This window comes from Equus asinus, chromosome 2 (assembly GCF_041296235.1).
Source record: "Equus asinus isolate D_3611 breed Donkey chromosome 2, EquAss-T2T_v2, whole genome shotgun sequence".
Classification (NCBI taxonomy): domain Eukaryota; kingdom Metazoa; phylum Chordata; class Mammalia; order Perissodactyla; family Equidae; genus Equus; species Equus asinus.
Window position 1 is genome coordinate 107,956,469 of NC_091791.1, and position 20,981 is coordinate 107,977,449.

Here is a 20,981-nt window from a genome sequence, read left to right on the forward strand (position 1 = left end):
GGACAAATAGATATACTCTTCCCCCTTGTCACATGACAAAGTCAGATATTAAAGGGTGTAGACACAAGGAGAGATGAAAACTGGTCACAGTAATGAAACCAAACTGTCAAGAAAAAAATGCTGGTAACCATATTAAGAGAGTCGAAAATTGGTTACCAACCATTAGAGCCATTTGACCAAACTCTAATATTACTTTCTTCACCCTTATATCAACACACGCCCAGTAACTTAAATGGCCTATGTGGTCCATAAATATTTACCAAATTAGATCGGATCATAGATGGCAATAAAGAAATCAAGACTGGAAGAATCCTGATAGCTTTCTTTTTAATACTGTTTTTTTAAAAGAAAATATGAATAGTAGGCAGATATGTTATGAGCATAAAATGAAGAGCTTTAAAGACAAACTGTTGGTCCCTTATGAATGAAGACACTTTTACTTATATTTACATATTCCCCTGTGGAAGTTGGTTTAAAATTTTTTGAGGCCCTAATGGGAGCTCACGAAATGACCCCCTTTGCCCTTAGACTCCTTCTCGTTTCACTTTTAAGCAAGCTTAGAGAAATGTCACGTAAGCATTGCTGGGGCTTCTTCTTGACGGAGTTTTGCTCAATCACTGAGTTGGTATTAAAGCCCCAACGTCCAGGCGTTCACTTACCAGGAAGAGCAGACTTAATTTAAAAGCAGAAAAAGCCCCAGTAGTGATCAAGCCCTGTGAATTCCTGGCCGTCTTCCTCGGAGGCCCAGTGGGGCCCACTCAACTGGGCCAACCCCACACCATGCATACTGGATTGGTGGTCCTCTTATCATAGAAAATTCCACCAGTGCGGCCAAAACATACAGAAGGAAGCACACAAGAAAAATGTGAGTGCAATATGCAGGCCTGTGGATTGAGTTTTCTGAAAAGAAAAAAAAATGGAAGGGGATTTTTTCTTAGCTTTTTTTCGTATTTCACAGGACAAGAAATAATGGCACAAATGCTTATCAATAGTTTTACTATTTTTAACTGCAAATTAAGCACTACAATGGCAGCTTTAAAATCTTGCTCCCAATTTTGCCCTACAATCAGATAATTTAAATTTCCCAATTTTGCCCTATAATCAGATAATTTAAATTTGACTATTTGATAAATAGAAACACACATTTTCCCATGATTTGCCTTTCATTTCACACGCTTAAGAGTTTATATTTATTACAGATATACAAATCCCAATATTCCCAAAACTTCTTTCTTGCTTGACTTTGGTTGGTAACATAGTATCAAATCCTTGCCCTTTAGCTAAGAAACATTAAGTTCCTTGAGGAAATAAGATGCTTGTTGTGGTTGTTTCAATCCATCAACATTTCAGAATCTAGTCCTTCCAGTTTCAGAAAATGTAAGTAAAAGATGAGAATGAGCTTGCCTCTTTTGCCCAGTCCAGTCTCTCAGTTTTGTCACTGGATTTCAGTATATAGCCTCTTCCTTACATGGGGCAGCTCCAGCGTTTTCATTTCTCCACATTTCTCTGTGTTTACAATTCCTCTCCATTTTCTGCTAGGAGACAACTTTTAAGCAATCAACTGAAAGAGTGTGTAAATGTTAAATGCATGTCCTGATGCTATTTGAGCAACAAAACTGTGACAGAATTCTCAGGACCATCAGTAAAATTCCTTCTAAGGTGAGCCTGGAACCAGGAAATGCAAACATTCTTGTTAACTGTCATGCAGTGGTCAGTTTCCTATCTGTTGCCTATAAAACACTAGAAAATAAATTACTTTGTTACTAGGAATAGACATGATCCAAAAAGTCCTCATTCATTCTGTCCTGTTCTATCATTTACTCTAAAACTAGGTAAGACGCTACTTGGAGGTGGGGGCAGGGGAGAGGGAATTGCCAGAGATGGGAAACCAAGCTGCTTTACAAATATTCACAGCTGCAGCTTTCTGTAGCCATGCTCCATTTTCCAGTGGACCTTAAAAAGGCAAATTCGTAAGAGTCATTTTGCCATAAAAGGCAATCAGCTCTTAAGTCCTGCTTCCCGAAGAAGACCTCAGGCACTGAGTGACCACAGCACTCCCTAAGGTCCAGAGCACCGATTTTGCTCCCTTCCCACCCTCCCATCCTTAACAAAAGAGTTTTCCCACCAGATAAAATAATTAAAAACATTCTCAGCGTAGAAAACAATATGTCTATGGCTTGAATATGAGTCTGTTTTCAGAAATAATCAATTTATTATATATTTACAGTTTGATATTCCAACAGCTGTGAAACTATCCTGTTTGAGATTTAATTGCTTATAAAAATACATAAATATAGTGTGTTTTTTTGGTTCTGCCTACCTCTTCGATTTGTCAACTAACTTCAAGGAGAATCCTTTAAAGGTTCAGTCCACTAGCCCACGTGAAGTCATTGGTTATCTCTGAACTGGAACCTCGAGTTTTAACTCCTATCTAGGTAAATTACCTTTCCAGTGCAGGGTATTTCCTTTTAGGAGATTCCTTGGGAAGGGCCTCTGGGGAACTGACTAACTTTTTAATGGTTCACTCAGATTAAGAGGAAGGAAATGTGAACTCCTCCGGGGGGAGGCACCACTCTAGGCCGTCGGCATCCGGTAATTCTTCCCAAGTCTGTGAATCATACTTTTAAGACTCCTTTTCAAGGGCATTTGTCTTCCTCTAAGAGAAGGCCAAAGCAGAAAAGACTCGCTTTAAAATAGGTCTCAATCAAGCTTGAGCCATAAAAACAATTGTGTGATTCTTGCCCTGTCTGTCCAGGGAAGGTCGCTCTGGGCCTTTTACCTACATGCCTCCCTCACCTTGCTCGATACTTGACTGGATTACTTTTTTACTTTCTTTGCTCTCAGAATTAAGAGGATTTCTAATATCATTTAAGTGTCTTTGAGCTACAATTCCGGACCACATTTCCCGTTACAACCAGCCTCTGAGACTGCTTTCACTTACGCTGTAAGAATGTGAAGAAATGAGCTACCATAACAAGATTTCCCCAAATCTTTTTAGATAGAAATCTTGCTTTTAAAACCATGTCTTTATTTAATAAAATATCTTGTACGTAGGCAATTATAGACTATGTTTGCACCTTTTCCATTAAGGCATGAACGCTTCTGAAAATAGTTTTGGCAGTGGGCAGAGTTTAACAGGGGTTGAAACATTAGATCATTCAAAATTTCTGTAGAAGAATGAAATCGCAAGAGCGCATTTCTCAAAAGTTTATTATATTATAACATCAGTTACTCAATGAATAAGTTTATTTTATTGTGCACCTACTAAATGGGAACTTCTGTTTTTCTTAAGCTACTACCAAGAGTGGAAAAGTCCTGTAAAAATGTGCAAAAGGACAAAGGTATAATGACAAGGAATACTCATGTGAACCCTAATGTAAACTATGGACTTTGGGCGACAATGGCGTGCCAAGGTAGGTTCATCAATTGTGACAAATGCACCAGTCTGGTGGGGTTTTTAATAATGAGGGAGGCTGTGCATGTGTGGGGGGACTAAGGAGCAGATGGAAAAATCTCTGTACCTTCCACTCAAATTGGCTGTGAACCTAAAACCGCTCTAAGAAAATAAAATCTTTTTAAAAATGTGCAAAAGTGAATTAAGATTATATTTAAATTAACAGAATGCTCAGGGTTGGTGTGTATAGATCCACAATGCCTTGTGTGCAATTTCTTGATCTAAGAGTCTCCAGGAAATCAACATTTATCTATCTTTTTGGAGGGTGGGGAGCAGACCTGTATGGCAGCCAACCTGAACTGACTTGAACTCATATGTAACAAAATGTGACACCAATGATGTAGGGTATGTATAGTCTTTGTTTATCACACTTATCGTGAGTGTTCCTATGTGTTGTTGCAGACATATTAATGTATGCGACCCCAGATCCCACTGGTGTTGGTAGATAATATATGGACACATGTGCAACGTCACCTTCCAAAATACTAACAGTTCTGAGTGATAAAACACGTTTTACCCCAAGAATTTTGGACACAGGATTGTGGACCAAATATATTGGAAGATAGGAAGTAAGAAAGGAAGAAACAATTAGAAAAATAAACAGTCGAGTTCTATTTTATCTCTTCCCTGATTTCTTGGGAGATTCTAGTTCTAGACTTCCATGCAGATCCCCATTATCATTTTTTATTGAAGTTTACCGTCAGTAGTAAAGTGCAAAATCTTAGTAACATAATTGTGATTTCTACTCAGATATATCTTAAAGGTTTTTATATAAAACCTATAGCCTACATTTTGTTTCTGTATCCAGAAACATGCCTCTCCTCCCTCTATACCACTGATGACTATGACAGCACGATTCAAAGCTTTAGAATAATAGGACAACAAATATGTTTGAAAACCAAGTGTACATTCAGTTTTAGCAAACTTAGATCCCAGAAAATAGCCTGACTAATTATATCTTCTAGGTTTCAATTTTAAACATTACATTTATGCTCTACGCATTTACCTCAACATGTTAAGATCTCATTAAAATAAAGAAGCAAGGCATTTAATTGTTCTTTTTGAAGGTTTCCAAGCAATACTGCCAGCCAGCAGATGGAGGTCCCAGAAACTTACTTATACCTGTAACTCTCAAATAGCGTCCTAGATATACAGGCATTCAAACATAAAGTGTGGCAAGCTATACTCATTTAATTTTTAGAAATATTTTCTCTTCTCTCCTTTTGGTTGCTTAGTCTCAATCTTCAGTTTAAATATCTCCTGTATTCTCTTTGCCCACCTTTGCATTCTTCTACACACATGTACACACGTGCCTCATACACAAGGAATAAAGCTTGAGGGGTGAGACAGATGTCTCCATTCTCCAATGCTCACCCAATGCAAGACGAAGGGTATTTTAATTGAAAAACATACTGGAAAAGTATACAATATTTTTAAAGATATTAGATTTTTTTACCAGATAATCTAGATGTTTAAAGAAATTCATTTTTTATTTACTTAATCGTACTGAATATTATGGTTAATAATTTCTTTTTTGAATGTAAAAATCACAGCAGTATGAGCAAATGTACTGAAAGATGCAGTGGTACGTTTTATGGCCATTAGTGATTAGCCTTCAGTCATTATTTCTGTGTGTCCTGGTTTTTGACATAGACCCAAAGTGTGTGTATGGTGAGAACATCAAGCAGAAACAGAACATAGGCAAGTTCCAGACCATTCTAAATCTCAGTGTCCTTTTCTGTAATGTGGCAGTCACAATAGCTACCTCATAGAATTGATGGGAAGACTGTAGGAATTTAGGCAAAGTTCCTGGAGATCTCCATCCATGGTAGCCTCTGCACAATAGCAATTGCAAGATTAGCAGAGGCCAATATTTTTGACAACCAGTTAATCTCATCAAATCTTGCCATGCTAATTTTCTCTACAAATATCATGGCTTATATGTCAGTTCTTTCAGAGGGCCTAAATCAGGTGTGAGTGAGACAGTTTTGGATAAAGTATTGTTGGAGGCTTTGAGATGTTTTGGTGTAAGCAAACTGCTTTCATCATAAAATGCTTAATTGTCTAATTCTGTGTGAAAAAGTAAGAAATGTGAGGTTAAGGATAAATTAGGAGATTATAAGGAAAGAAGGAAGGAAGGAAGGAGAAAGGGAAGGAAGGAAAACCAAGGAAAGACATTTCAGTCTGCAGGAGCCCCCATTAAAATGTTGAATGCTTGAGAATTGAAAGAAGAGACGTCGGGCGCAGATTCCGAGATTCTAAAGCTGCAATCCAATTACATAAAAGCATAAATTTAAGTCTAAATCACTTGGGAGAAAATATTTAAATATCCCATATTTTTGTTTAGAGCTGACATCTATAAAAATCTGTTATGTTACACCGATCCATATTATAGAGATTATATATACAAATATTTTATTACTTATGCATAAAACATGATTTGTTGGGGGATATAAACTATAGCTTTCTCAGGTATCACTGCTACTTGATTGTTCTGAGTATTGGCTTTCCGACAGGGTTTGGAATGAAGCCATTTTTATTAATTTAGTTATTTTTGCTGATATAAAAGGCCGTCTATCATGTTAATGATGTATCGGTCTGCGGTCCCACCGAACAATAATTACAGAATGTTCCTAATAGTAAATCATTTGTCACAATCACAGCTCAGTACAACAACCTTTTGTTGAGCAGTGGAAGACATTATCTGAATAGCAATATACCTTTATGGGAACCCCTTAGCTGGGCCTGCACCCAACAGCCCAGCAAAACCCAGAAAGTATCAAGTCTGAAATGTCCTTCCCCAAATCTCATCTCGGAGATGTTCACTGTGGCCTGCTGAATTTTCGGCGGTATTAGCCTATCAGATTAGATGGAACCAAAACATTCTGAGGAGAGAATAGACTAGATTTCGCAAGAACCTAAAAAATAAAACCCTCCTCTGAAAAGCGGGCCAAACAAAATGATCAGAAAAAGAAAAATGTTAAAGGTTTTACTAAATCTTCTTTATTTTCAGTAAGAACTAGACAAAGAAAGCATACAATACCAAAAAAGAAAAATTGGGATTAACAGAAATGCATCAATATCTAAATTAAGTGAAAATTGCATCATCAGAATAATGAGGAGGCTCTCCTTTGTAAAGATTCACACTTGATTCAGCTTTCTTGAGCAATATTGGTAAATAATAAAAGCAAACATTCTTGAATGTTTCTATGTGTAGGAACTCTTTTTTTTGTTGTGTTCTTTCTTTTTTTTAGTAGACTTTATTTTTTGAAGTTGCTAGCAAAATTGAGGGGAAGGTACAGAGATTTCCCACATACCTCCTGCCCCCACACATGCACAATCTCCCCCATTATCAACATCCCCCACCAGAGTGGTACATTTTTTACAACTGATGAAGCTACACTGACACATCATTATCACCCAAAGTGCATAGTTTACCTCAGGAACTCTTTTAAGCACTTAATATGCATTAAGTCCTTTCATAGTTTCAAAAACTTTGATATTAGCTCCATTTTAGAAATGAGGAAACTGAGGCACAAAAGAGTTAAGTCAGAGAGCTGGAAGAAAAATGGGTGAGTCCTGCAATTGGGCCAATTTCAAACCCTAATCCCATTGATCAACCACTGTTCATTATCGAGGTACCTCAGTGAAATAAATCACATCATTTGTTGAGCACCCATATGTCTATTGATTTTTGCCAAGGTGCTGTCACCCAGCCTCCTCCCGCAATAGTATCCCCATTTCATAGACAAGGTAACCAAACCTCAGAAGAGGGAAAGCCAAGATTTCAATAACGGTCCTTTGAGATGAAGCCTGCATGCACTATGTCATACTGCTTCTGTGCCCATATTTTGAAGGAATAACTGCCCTGGAGCTGCTAATGAATAATTGAGTGTTGTGTAGCTTTGCTTGAGTGACTGTGGTTTATATAACATTGATATCCAAACTTGAGATCCATGGACTTTGTTTAAAAACAAAACCAAAAAAACCCTTCACTTTAAAGGAAGATTTCTATTCTTCACTTTTCTAAATATGTGGGTTCTTGGTTAGAAATTTTATTGAGAATGGAATAGAATGAGTGTATATATAGGAAAAAGTTCAAAAATACTTTCTCATTAAGCCCAGTGATTTGAAAATATCCTCACGATCAATTAAAATGAAGAGGGCAGAGGGAGCCATGAGCTGTCAAATGCTTCTAAAAGACCAGGTAGCAGAATAAAGACGTTTTCTTAAGCATCAACAACGAAAATTATTCTAGAAGTTTATGCAGAAGAAAATGGTGAGGGGTGCAAAGCCCAAGCTTTCCAGTTTTCTTTGGGTTTTAAAAAGCCACAGATGAAGCTGTTTGATGGCCCAAAAGTCAATTGTAAGCCTCAAATCATCATTAAATGGAATATCTTGTGTGTGCCTGCCCTCTCCCCTCAGGTGTTCACCATTTCTTTTAACATCTAGAATTCTGTGAAATGTATCTGAGGACTCCAACAGGCATGTCATGCTTGCATTTCTAGTTTCAAATGCAAAATAGTGATTAAATAGTATAGCAAAATGCATATTCCTATATATTGTTGACAGCCACTGATAACAACGAGGAAGTCCTTAGCCAAACTTGAAATCAGGTGTCAGGGGACACCAGAGACCAGAAAGTTGGATTTTGCCAAGACTTTGCATCCTCCTTTCCTCACGTTCTCCAGATAGCCTGCATGCAGAACTTAGGGTTGCTTCTGGAAGGAACCGGGTTCAAACACACAGGCATCCTTGACATGGCACTGCTTTTCCAAATGGGAGAAAGTCCCGTTAAAAAAAAAAAAATCAAATGGCTTCCTCTTGCCCCAACCCCACTGTCCACTACCCCTATGTTCTGTCCAGAAGAAAAATCCCTCAGCCACAATGGTTGTTTTTATTAAATTCTCCTCAATAAAAAGCTCAGGCAGGATTTATTAGGTACTCAGGGCGGACGTTTAGTATTTCGCCAGTTATTAAGTGAAAATCAATAGAAAGCAAAGAAAATGGAAGTCACTGCACTGTTAGCGCACCGTTGTCGCCCAGATATTATGTCGGCTGTCTCGTAGATTCATGACAGACGAAAGAGGCCGGGAGAGAACTTTCTGCTTACATAGCACGAGCCAAAGTGGGGTTATTCATTAGAGCAGGCAGCCGGCCAGATGGATTTCCAGTTCAGTTTTACCATTTATCTTTAAAACGCCTGTATCGAGTGAGAAAGAACACTGATATTATGTGATATCAATGGCAGGTTTATGTATCTAAATCAGGATTTATTGTTATTTTGTTCCAAAGACCTTTTTTTCTCCAGAAATACCATTTCACTGGAAGAAAATAATAGCTAAAACCTTGTCAAAGATAACCTTTCATGCTGTCCGTGCAGCACTAGCTGTAAAACAAATAGAACCCAATATATAAATAGTTTTAACCACATCCTTACAATTCATTTCTTCTGAATCCGTTTACCCCATTTCAATATTTTTTTTTTAACGTCGTAAATATGATTTTTGGTCATTTGATGTTTTCTTTGCCAGTAGTTTAACTCCAAATAATGTCAGCAATTGTTTTAATTGCTTTTAAAGGGTTTAGCTGTTTTACGTCCTTCCGGGGAATGCTACGTTTTTCAAAAAGCATTCTTTCGAAAGGCTGTTGTTCTTTTCTTCCTCCGCCTTAGAATGAGCTTGGGGTCAAAAGCAGCCATCACCTTTATTTCAACAACTTCGGGGGGTCTTCAAAAGCAAACACCTGTTTTCCTTTCACTTGAATTGACTTTTTCCAGAGATTCCGGTTTTTCCATTCTGTCTCATCTAAAGGACGGATTACAGCCGACCGGATCAGATGGGACCTACAGTCAGTCCTGCTAAGTAACTAAGATGGCCAAAGACCAGGATGAACAACTGTGCGCTCTTTATAAATAGCTCTTCAGAAAGAATACAATCCATATATTTGTAAAATGTCATTAGCAACACTTTATGATTAGGAGAAAAATCTGAGTTTGGATTGAAGCTGTTGCTAATAAGAAATTGTGAACATATTTTTAAGCTGCTGTATTTTTACTCTTTTTTTCCTTTATGTTTAGGAAAAGAGACTGTAACTTTAGCTTTATGTGGACCAATATTAAACAGCAGCCAGATACACATGGTTATTTAAGGATTGAAATTCACTAAGTGACACCAACTTAGAAAAATTCTATAAACAGCAAGTGAAGCTTTTTGGTCCCATGGAACAAAGTGATATATTGTAGAGTAAGAAAATAGAAGTATAAAAAGGATTACAAAATATTTGTTCCTTGATATCCTTCTTTATTGAACTAAGTAAATTTGTCAAATTGAAGGGCTCAGTTTTACTGGAAATCTCTTCTTGTATATTCCTATTTAGACATGGACACAAGTTTTTCTCTTTTTAAATGTGTTGACACTCCAAACTGCTTTTGGCACATAGATGCTACCCTCAAAAGCACAGGAGAATCTTTCCACTTTCCTTGTTTCTTTAGAAATGTGATTCTAAACTTCTTGTGTATGTATAAACTTCTGTGTATACGTATTTATGTGTCTGTGCCTGGACCTCTTGATGGGGAGGCGATAAACAGCATGGGTTTAAGAAATGGGCTCTGAAACTGGATTGCATAAGCTCAAATCCCAGGTCTGTCATTCGCTGGCTATATGATTTGGATAAGTAATTAGTCCTGTGCCTCAATTTCCTTATCTGCATAATAAGGATAATAATCTTAGAGGTTTCTTACCAGGAACAAATGAGTCAATGTACATAAAGGTCATAGAATATTGCTTGCCTGATATTGAATCCCCTGAATGTACAAAATCCAGAACGTAAAGTTTCCTATTTTGGCATGTTAGTTTTTTTAACAAAATGGAATATAGTCTCATTGGGGATTCGATTAATCCTCTATTTTCGTATGTGCCTGTGTATTTGGACACTGCAGAAAGACATAAAATCTTGTTTTAGTTATACTGAGATTCTCACTTAACTAAAATTTTGTATTATATATGTTTACTTTAAAAAAATCTCTTTTTTGTGATAACATTCAATCTGAAATAATAACAATTATAACAATAATAACAGTCTATGAGGATAACCTCAGTATTGATTTATTAATAGCTATAGTAGTACAGAAGTAAGGAGGCTTAATGTCTGAGTGGGGACCTATTTATAGACACCATCTTAATTTGTTGAAAACAATGTCTAGTTATTTCATTATCTAACAATTAACATCAGTAACACATGCCGCTATAGAAAGAAACGATACTGCTAATTAATATGACTTGGGTGTTCAGAAAACTAAAACATTAAAGCTAAGAAAAATCAAAGTCGATGACACAGATTCCTTGCCCGTATGCATCATGTCACTTGAATTCTTGCCAAGACTGCCTCACTCGGACTTTACAGTGTGAAGCCACTGGCCTCTCACCTTCCTTCGCTGCTCTGCACATCAGCTTTCTTAACCGTAGAGCGTGTAGTATACCTTCTTTATTCACACTCCAGTTGAGAGCTGAAGGGAGAGAGTGGAAATCACTGATTAAAAGAAAACAATGTTATATAGTCAGGCTGGCGGGAAAACTGCTACAATTTTAAAACGCAGTGATGTTATGGAAGAGTACCTACTGTCTACCTTAATGCTTGAGACGCGACATTTTTTCAGCAAAATTGTGTGAGTGCTAACAACAGGTAGAATCAGAGCCTAAGCATTGGCGTCTGGATGCCTGGCCTTGCAGCCACTCTTCCTCTTAAATCTGCAAGACCTGAGTTAGTGGGTTACGTCTCTGTGCCTCAGGCTCTTCATTTGTAGTATTGAGATAACAAACAGTAGCCACTTATGGACTAACAGAGATAAATAGTACTTACTTACGTATTAAGTGAGATCATACATATAAAGTGCATAGAATGGCGCCCAGTAAACGCTCAATGAATGTTTTTGCTATGATTTACTCTCTATGGGCACAGTATGATGCTGATCGATACTGTAGATGAATTTCTGACCTCCCTGAGCTCATGGTTGATCAGGAAATTCAGAGAAGCACAAAGGCAACTTTCATATTAAAGAGGACAATCAAACTCTTCTTTAAGGCCTGGGGTGGGGTTAGGAAAGACTTCCTGTGGAAGTGATGTCTAAGCTGAAAGGTTAACGAAGTCAGAAGGTGGTGATCTTCTGATCATGGTAGACCTATGGTGTCCAAGAGAACTCTCTTGCAGTGATGGACCTCTGTAGCTGTGCTGTCCAATATGATGGCCACTAGCCACATACAACAAGTGAGTGCTTGAAATATGGCTAACGCACAGGAGAAACTAAATTTTTGGTGTTATTTGCTTTTATTTTTTATTTAGGTTTAAATAGCCACGTGAGCCCAGTGGCTAATATGTTGGGCAGCACAGCACTAGACAGAGAGAAAAACACATGTGAGGATCCAGAGGTGAGGGGGTTCTTAAATATTGAAGACCTGATATTTTGAAGAGCAGATTTATGAAGGATGAGACTTTGGAAATTAGCAGAGGCAACGCATGGCTTACTAAAATGTTCAGGCTTTTCCTGAGGGCAGTGAAAGCTGTTGAACAATAGTAAGAAGGGTGAAATGATGGGATTTGCACGTTACTAAAATCACTCCAGCTGTAGCATAATAATAGCTTGAATTATCAGCTCTTTATTATTTAGAAACTTTTCCAATAACCTGACCTCATTTAATCTTGCAATCAACTATATAAGGTATATTTCTATCTTCTTTTATATATCTTTACTTACTTTATCTTCACCTCAGCAACCTATGTGCGTACACTACACCCTCACAGAAGACAAACTTGATAAAAGTACGACATTCACATGATATTTGTGCACAGATTCACGTGTGAGAACCTTCCATAAATCAGTTTGGAAAACAGCAGCAGGTTACTTCCAAAGAAATGTTTGAGAATCTTTTTCCCAAATGTGACCTGCCTTTGGAGGTCCAAATCCATCTGGCCGTGGTCCCATGGGCCACCCACCACTCCCAGCACATTAGTTATCTCCTCTTGCCATTGGTGGTGATGGCGCTGAGCTTCCTCCTGCACACAGGGGGAGTGATGAGGGATGAGCCTGCTCACCCCGCTTCACAAGTACTTCCTTTCACTCACACATCCATATGCATCCTCTCCTCCCAGATGAGCTGAAACGAGAACTGGGCTCGACAAGCAAGGATATCCACAGCAATATGCTGACAGTCCGCGCTTGCTGACCTGACTCGCCATGTCAGGTCTGAGAAGATAAAAGATGGCATCTTTCCAAGTGGAAATGAGGAATGAGCACAGCCACTCCACGCTGGAGCCAGCTCCTCTTTCTGTGACACACACGCAACTCTCACTCGGCAATTCCCTCAGTAAGAACATTTCAAAAAAACACCAACATCTAATTTGATTAGATCAAGTCATTTTCTTTTTTAAAGAAGGATTATTAATAAAATCACACTTCCTTAAAAAAAAAAGACAGGGAATGTAAATGCTGCGCTAATTTAATTACACACTGGCTCTGTAAGACACTAATGTAAATATTCTGGTGAGTAGGCCTAAGACACTTGAAGCAATTACTTAAGGACTCCCTTTCAAAGAATCTCTCCCTTTTTTATTAAATGCCTTTTAACATTAGCACTTTCTTCCTGACAAATTAAATGAAATTTCATTACTCTCCCTGACTTAATGGCATGAGGCTCCCGCTGAGGTGTGAGTTAACCCTCCCCGGACAGCTGACAACGGCTCCTCGTTCAGTCAAAATGCCAGTGTCCTGTCGCACAAGAGAAAGGAGGCCTCGAAGAATCCTTTGTGTGTTTACCAGAGCGTCCAGATTCCTTCATTTTGTTGATGTTATTTCAGGTGCGATCCTTACAAAAACCTAAGAAACCAGTAGTATGGTTGTTTTCCAGTGTTCTCAAGTTCATAGCAAGAAAAAAAAAAGTGTCATCCACCAAGACCCTAATAATGGCCAAAACGAGGACAATAACAAAATAACAATAGCAAACAGTTATATAGTATTTATTAAATATCTTCTAAGCAATTTACCTCTTTTAACTCATTTAAGCCCTCACAAAATTACTCTATGGGAAATACTATTATATTCCCACTCTGAGATGAGAAAATTAAAATGCGGAGTAGTTAAGCAATTTACCCAGGGTCACACAGCTGATAAGCAGCAGAGCTGCGATGCAACTCACTCAGCCAGCCATTATCACACACTTTTATATACACAGTTACTGAATCCTCAAGCCAGAATAGACACAGAATTATTTCCAGATCGCTTTTTGCTTTTGTGCAAACTGAGACTCAGAGATATTATGAAAAAAGTCCAAGATCCTGCAGCTCGTCTGGATCCATGATGTCTTCTCAGGCAGGTCTTTGAAAGAATTGAGTTTCAGAACTAAGTCCCAAAAGGTGGTCCCTGAAAAATTTTATTTCTAGACCTGCATATTAAACCTATTAAGGAAAAAAAAATAATATAGTAATTTAATTCTGAAAGACAAAAAAAGAAACAAATTACTTATAAGGTTGAATTTATTTTTGATATCTTAGGAATCAAGTTAGAAAATTACAGAATAACCACTCAGGAACTGTGGAGCTGAGGTCCTTGTCCTAAAGGTCTCAATATGAACTAAGGATAAATTTTTGTTCATTTCTGTGGAAACAATCAAGAAAGGCTTTTCAGAACTAACCGTGCGGAAGTGGCTCTGTTTTGAGAGAGAAATTGTGGTCAAGGCTACGCCAGAGGGAGAATCCTGAGATCAGCTTGATGCTGATAAGAATGATTAGGGATGGGCTCCTTAATGGGTGTCTCCCGCATTTTTTATTTTGCTCTGTTTTTCAGAAGAAATGGTCATATTTTCTGCCCACCAAGTTTTGCCTCTAATCTTTTTGAAGACTACTTGTTTTTTCTTGTTTAGACCTAACTTTTGCTTCTCAGCTTTATTTTGGGTTTCAGCATATTCTATCTTCCATAGTGTCAACACATTCTGAGGTCTGACTGCACAGATTCATGAGGAGAGAACATTCTATCTGGTCAACTTTGAATTGTAAGAGACTTGGCCAATTTTTAATGAGAACGCATTATGATTTGGTTTCCTTTCTCTATTTGACTCCCTGATATTTCTCTTTGGCTGAAACTGCTCTCTCTAAGCACAATCCTTTTTCCTGTCCATGTCACCAGTAGCTCGAACTTGCCGATGTCATGTTCCATCTTACCAAAAGGGTGTCCTTTCTAAGACCCCAGGCCATGTGGAAGAAAAATAATCAGCTCAAAGTTCAGAAGACAAATGTTGCAGGGGGATTTTTTCCTCCTCTTGGTTGTTCTTAAACATATGTCGTTCGAAGGATCAGTATGTCAGTGTTTTGAAAGAAGCAAAGACTTGAATTTATTTTGGTGCCGCTATCAGATTTTGAGGAGCTGGATCATTTGTTTTCCTCTTGTGAGGTCCAGGTAAAAGTTCATTCCCTCCATGGCCGGGTGCTTCTGACAAACAAAAATCAAGGACCCAAAATAAGTATTTTATCTAAAAAATGTGAACTATCCCAAAACAAACATGAAAAGGCACAGCTGCCAAATTCCACAAGTAAAAAGAGTTGGAGGTTGAGACAGCTCAGAAACTCACTGGGGAGTAATGGGTAAAGTTTGGCCAGCTGCCCTCAAGGCCTTGAGGGACACTCAATCCAATTGCCGTGTCTTAGCGGATGTGAATTTCAAGGTTACACCTGGGTGTTCAAGGGCAGGGCCAAGTGTAATCGGCACTTAGATCATAGATTAATCTTATTTGCCATCTATTAGGTTTGATTCTTCTTCCCTCTCTCCCTCCCTAAAGCCAGGATTATTGTGATAGTTTAAGATAATGGATTCTAACGGAAGAAAGGTCACGCAGGCATGGAGATTTGGAACCTTAAGATAATATGATTAATCTAAAAGCTTCTTTCTCAAAGGAGGGGGGGCACACTCTTCATATGTCTAATTGAGAGAGGAGAGCTGAAAGACTGAGAAAGAGCTACAGAAAAGGGAGCACAGAGGAACCGAGTCCTTGTCAACAACTGCAATTAATTATCATTGTCAGGATGATCTTTCATTAGTTTTCACACTAATAAGATAGAATTGCCTCATGCTTGAAGCTGATAAAACCTTATTGGCAATGTTGATAAGACGATGTCAGTATGGAGAGCCATTCACGGACATCTTCATTTTATTTTATTTTTCTAATTTTCTGAAACTAAATGACTCGATGGATATTGCTAAAAGTAACACAATCTCAGTGGTTGGGACCATGGTAGGCAGGAAAAGTCCTTAACCCAGTGGTCAGCTAATGTAAGCAGTAGGTAAATGTTAACTGTTATAAATGCTACAAACACATGAGTACACGTGATTTTAAGGTGTTTAATCCTATCCCTTTTAGATATTTCAAGATACCCTAACCAACATGGAGAGGTCCATAGAAAGAAAGTAAGAATGGTATTTATTTATTAATCATGATGACTCAAGAAAAGAAACTATTAGTCTTGATCCATCTGCAAGAAAATTGGAACTCAAATGTGGATTTTTCTACTCTTATTTTTTCCCATTCTTCTAGGACAGAAACTGTTTTGTTTTAGTCTTTATTTATTGTAACCGCCAAATAGTTTCATCATTGTGGCTCACTGTTATTTCTGGGTTATTTAAAATGTGTAGAAACATTTACATATTCCTTTGCTTTATATATATAATTTGCTTGATATTCACGTATATATAATTTTTGACATATACATATATATCATAAAACCACTTCTACTAAATTCAACTTACCCTGTTTTCCTCACTTCTTTTAACTAAGTAAAAAATGTGCTGTTAGATTGTTTAAGGCAAATAACAGAGGAGAAGGATAGCCCTCTAGCGGGGCTGACTCCCTCCCATAGGCTCAGATTTGTAGCCCTAGGGAGAGTAATAAGAGATTTTAATTTGTAATTTCATAAACAGTGTCTTCCTTTTACCAAATGGAGCTTCCTTGATTCATTCAGAAGGAAAAAAAGCAGGCAATGTGGTGTTTCTTTAACCAAGATGACAGACGGAATAGTTGAGGAAACCATTCGTGGACATAAGGGACCCAAAGCAAGGAAGGCGTGCACAGTGGCACTGCAATTAGGATGTGAGATATGGCCGCTTAATACAACCTGTGAGATAATAATATACGTCCATCATCATTCGTTGGGATTCTCAAGACTCTGAAGAGTATTAAAGCTGTATGAAATAATTACTTGATACGTAACATGTAGCCTAGCATCAAAACCAGATGCAACATGAGTGGAAGTGTTTGTGTTCAAATCAGACTAACAGACAATCATTTCAAGATGAAGTAGAGAGAAGCTAGAATAAATTGATGTCGAACATATGGAAAAATAAAACAGATCCCTCTGGGTGAAATTTCCTTTTACTGAAATTTTGAAACTTCTCACTAAATACTGCTGTAATTCATTGACTTCCCAACTTAAAAACATAGCAGTCACTAATTCATTCTGTAGCTCCGGGAGAGAAAAAGCTATTTGTAATTTCTGGAACAAAAAATCACTTTCCCGTTCTCTAAAACAAAAGTTGATTTTTTCTAAAAATCTACTTTTAAAAATGTGTAAAACAGATCATTTGAGAGTATGAAAAGATGGAATATGTGGATTCAAATACTGACTCAGAGAAATTAGTCAATTCTCAACCATTTGTTAAGAGTAGTTGAGACTGCAATGTTCCAAATTAACTTGCGATATCAGTTCTTAAATGTTTTGTTCAATTTCAGGTTTAATAATTGGAAAGAGAAATAAATAATGTGTGCCCTATCCTATTTCTCTTTTCAGAGTGACCATCACAAACACACCAAAGCAAAAATGAAACCAATACCGCCTTTGCCCACTCAGTTTATTCTGAGCTGGAGTATTCCAGGAAAACTAGCTGGACCCCTGTCCTTAATAATCCTTCCTACCCTAATCTCATTCCCACTTTCTGATCTTCTGTATCCTCAGAAAGAGGTGTTGGCATTCGGCAAGCCCCATACATCAAAGCTTTGCCTAATATATGATGTGTTTATTCTTCCCAGGCCACAGGCCAGCTCACTCTCAAATGACTGACAACAAGTCTAAAATGAAGTGGGCCTGAGGTGGGCTCTAATAGTTATGGGAAGCTTCTCTAGTCAAACATAAAGCAAATTAATGTGAGCCCTTCCTGCACCTTCAGCCTGGAAATGTCATAAAGTAATAAGCGGGGACACCCTCGCAGTGTGGAGGGCTGGATTTCAATAGATTTACATATTAAAGGTACAGGACGCATTTCACATGCTTTAACATCAAACGTAGAAGTTTCTAAATCCTAAGTTCTATATTTTAAAAGTCAGGCCTTACTGTAGGCTGAAGGTACAGATGAGTAATGACACAAATGCAATTATGCATCCATCTCATTCACTATAATGTAGTTTTAAAGAATGAAATAAAGCGAAGACTTAGGAATAATTTGTATGGTTATGCGTTACCAGCATTTATATGGTGTCAGAAGGTGTGTATGTGTGTATGTATGTCTTAAGAAAGTGGTGTAGAAAAACAGAAAAACAAAGAAGAGAATACAGAAAGGTACAGTGTGAATTGACAATACGTTTTTAGATTTTTATATAATTCTAATTTTACCTCACTCCACCAGTGCTGGGGAGAGTGCTCCCCTCCCCACCAAATGTGATGGACTCAATGATTGATATGGTTTAGGAGACTTACAAAAACAAACTTGTAATTTTTATTAATCTTTGAACCTCTAATATCCTCAATGTAGCACAAAGCCATCTATTCTGTGATGAGATGGCTACAGAACGAATACAACTTCTTATCCCTGATTCTCAGCTTTCTCTGGTAAATTCCCTTGTTCCCCGGTTCTGTTTGGTCTGGCTTTCCTATCATGTCCGCAATCAGACCAACCAGATGAGTTAGCAGTATGCAAAGCGAACCCAAGACATACATACGCATACACACATGCATTCTTTCTCTCTCTTTCATACACACGCAGACACACGCACACAATTTTTGATTATTTCTTCTGGAAGCAATAAAAACATACCTGAGCACTGCGCTTAAAATTGGTAATTCAAAGGAGCACACAACCAAATTTTTCTGTTCTTTTGTTTTTCAGTTGCGACTAGGATGTCCTAGAAGAATTATTTATGTCAAATGTTTCGAGTCAGTTTGCAAATAAATTGCAATGTAAGGTTTCTTCTGAATGAAAATAAGGCCATTTATCTCTCATTGAAGAAACCGAGAAGGGTTTTCAAACCCTGATCATTTTAAGGAAGAAAAGAAAGAGCTGTGGAACATATATTCTTTTAAAAAGTTTTAAACACTTAGTAATTTATCCCCAGAAGCTTTCATTATTTGGGATTTTTTTCCCTTTTTCTTTCTTTATTTCTACTTTTTTTTCCCAATTCCCTCAGAGCTTAGGCTTAATACGAAGCAAAAGGAAGTAAAATGCAGTTTCTAAGAAAACCTTTCAAAACTCAAAGCCAAACAGTTGCATCAAAGTATGAAAACAAAACAAAACTGCACCTGGCATAGAATATACTTTAATAAAGGATTACTCCTATTTTCTTAATTTTTCTTCTTTTTTAGATGATTAGCTTTACTTAAAAGCTTATGAGATTATTGTTTATGAAATTCAAAGAAAACCTCTCTCTCATTTCTGACATTTTTAGAAACTGAAAGATTTTACTATCATTTGTGTGTGTTCATTGTGTATGTGTGTTTGGTCAAGCGATAATTTTGATCCCCGGAACCCAGTATATTCGTTCTTTTGTAGGACGATACGTCGACATCCTGTTAATTACACATTTAAACGAGTGTTTTCTATAAAAGTTTCTCATTTTCTTTATAGAAAATAAAATAAAAATAGAAAACAGTTCCTTCCATATGCCACAATAAGTAAACGCTGCTGTTGTCACTTGGCTTACGATTTTTGTGTTTTCATTAATTTTATTAATTTTGTATTTCTTTGAGAAAGCATTTCTGCTGTTATATTTAATAAGAACTTTCCCTGTGAAAAGAACGTTTATTTAAGATCTTAATAAAAACTTGGCCTGACAAAGGGAACATGTGTTAAATATTTATGCCTTTAAAACAAAACTCATCTTGTCTTGTTTGTGAGTCATCTTAAAAATTTAGAACACCAAGAGGGTTAAACAAAAGAAAATCTTTTCAATACACCAAATTGTTTAACAAAGCGTTCCTGAAGTGTCACTGCAATAATATTTAATGGCATGCATGGTCGTTCTAAGGTGCTGTGCTGTATACATCTAGTTTCAAAATGTCCTAATTAGATGAAATCCTAGAATTGATATTTGAAAAGAAACTCGTAAGACTTTGCCTATTAATAGAAATAAAAGCCTGGAGCTGAACACTAAGGAACCTTAAAAGTCAAAAGATCCTTCTACCTTCAAGCCCCACGAGGAGAAAAATGATCAGAATCCAAGATGACCTTTTGAAAAGGAGAAAAGACACACATACGTTACAGAACATCTTATTTTTAATGCATTTTATACTGAAGTATATCCGAAAAATGTAATGAGAAAATATAGATGAGTTGGCGTGCCTTATGTAGGGGATTGTCATGAGGTTTTTTGAGAGAGAAATTATACCTCCCATTATTTCTGTGGACACAAAAATAGAAAATTAGCTTTTAATAAAGAGATACAACATTTTAAGTGTATATCTATTTTTAATCAGTCACTCTTTGCAAGTTAAAGCTTTATTACTTCTGAGTTCTTGACAGGTGCTTGAAGAAAGGTCACATAATAAACTGTGCTTATTTCTCATTGCAGAAAAACAATAAGTCATCTCTGCATCCATTATTTACCAAATTGTCTTCATTTTTCTTCACCTGCTGGGTTTTCAGCAATAAAGATAAATAATGTTATAAAACTAGCCTACGTATTTCCACAATTATCCAGAATTTGACAGTGAGCTAGTCTTTTGGAGTTGAGGAGAGTAAAGGAATTAGGAAGAATTTGCTATCCAAGTCGTTTGCTAGAAATATATTAAAGGCTATTTTTCACGGAAAGATACATCTGGAACCACAAATATACATATTGGAAAAAACCACTTTTAAATAGAAAGTGATGCAAAAAGTTTTCATTATACTATTTTCTTTCAGAGATTCTATTTTTATAGGTAAAGTACCTTCTTTTCCAACTCTTTCTCCCTCACTGCTCTATCATTAACTTACCAGCCTGACTACAGTCCTCTTTAGATAGCAAAGAAATATTTTTAAATGTCTTAGCAAAGCAAATAAAGTATTTAAATGTGTTCCCTTACAATTGGAATAACAGTGGTTACGAGCCTGTGCTCAAGCGCTGGACTGCAAAGCTATGCCCTTATCCATGCATACACCGAATTGGTTATTTAACTTCTCTGTGCCTCAGTGGTCCTATCCAAGTAAAATGGTGGTAATGTGGTTTATAACAACGGGTGTCAAGTAGATTGCCCAAGGTCGCATAACAAGCAAGTTGAAGTTGGGATTTGAATGTAGACA

At 37.2% G+C, this 20,981-nt stretch overlaps 1 long non-coding RNA gene across 1 annotated transcript in view; it reads right to left on the minus strand.

Moving 5' to 3' along the window:
- Window positions 1–8,519: 8,519 nt before the first annotated feature.
- The window catches only part of LOC139041747 (uncharacterized), a 50,952-nt gene continuing 38,490 nt past the window's right edge, over window positions 8,520–20,981 (minus strand). The window contains exons 2-3 of the long non-coding RNA XR_011497597.1: window positions 10,881–10,961; window positions 8,520–8,657 (exon numbers count right to left, since the gene is read on the minus strand). This is a non-coding gene — a long non-coding RNA (uncharacterized lncRNA). The remainder of the gene's footprint in view (window positions 8,658–10,880; window positions 10,962–20,981) is intronic.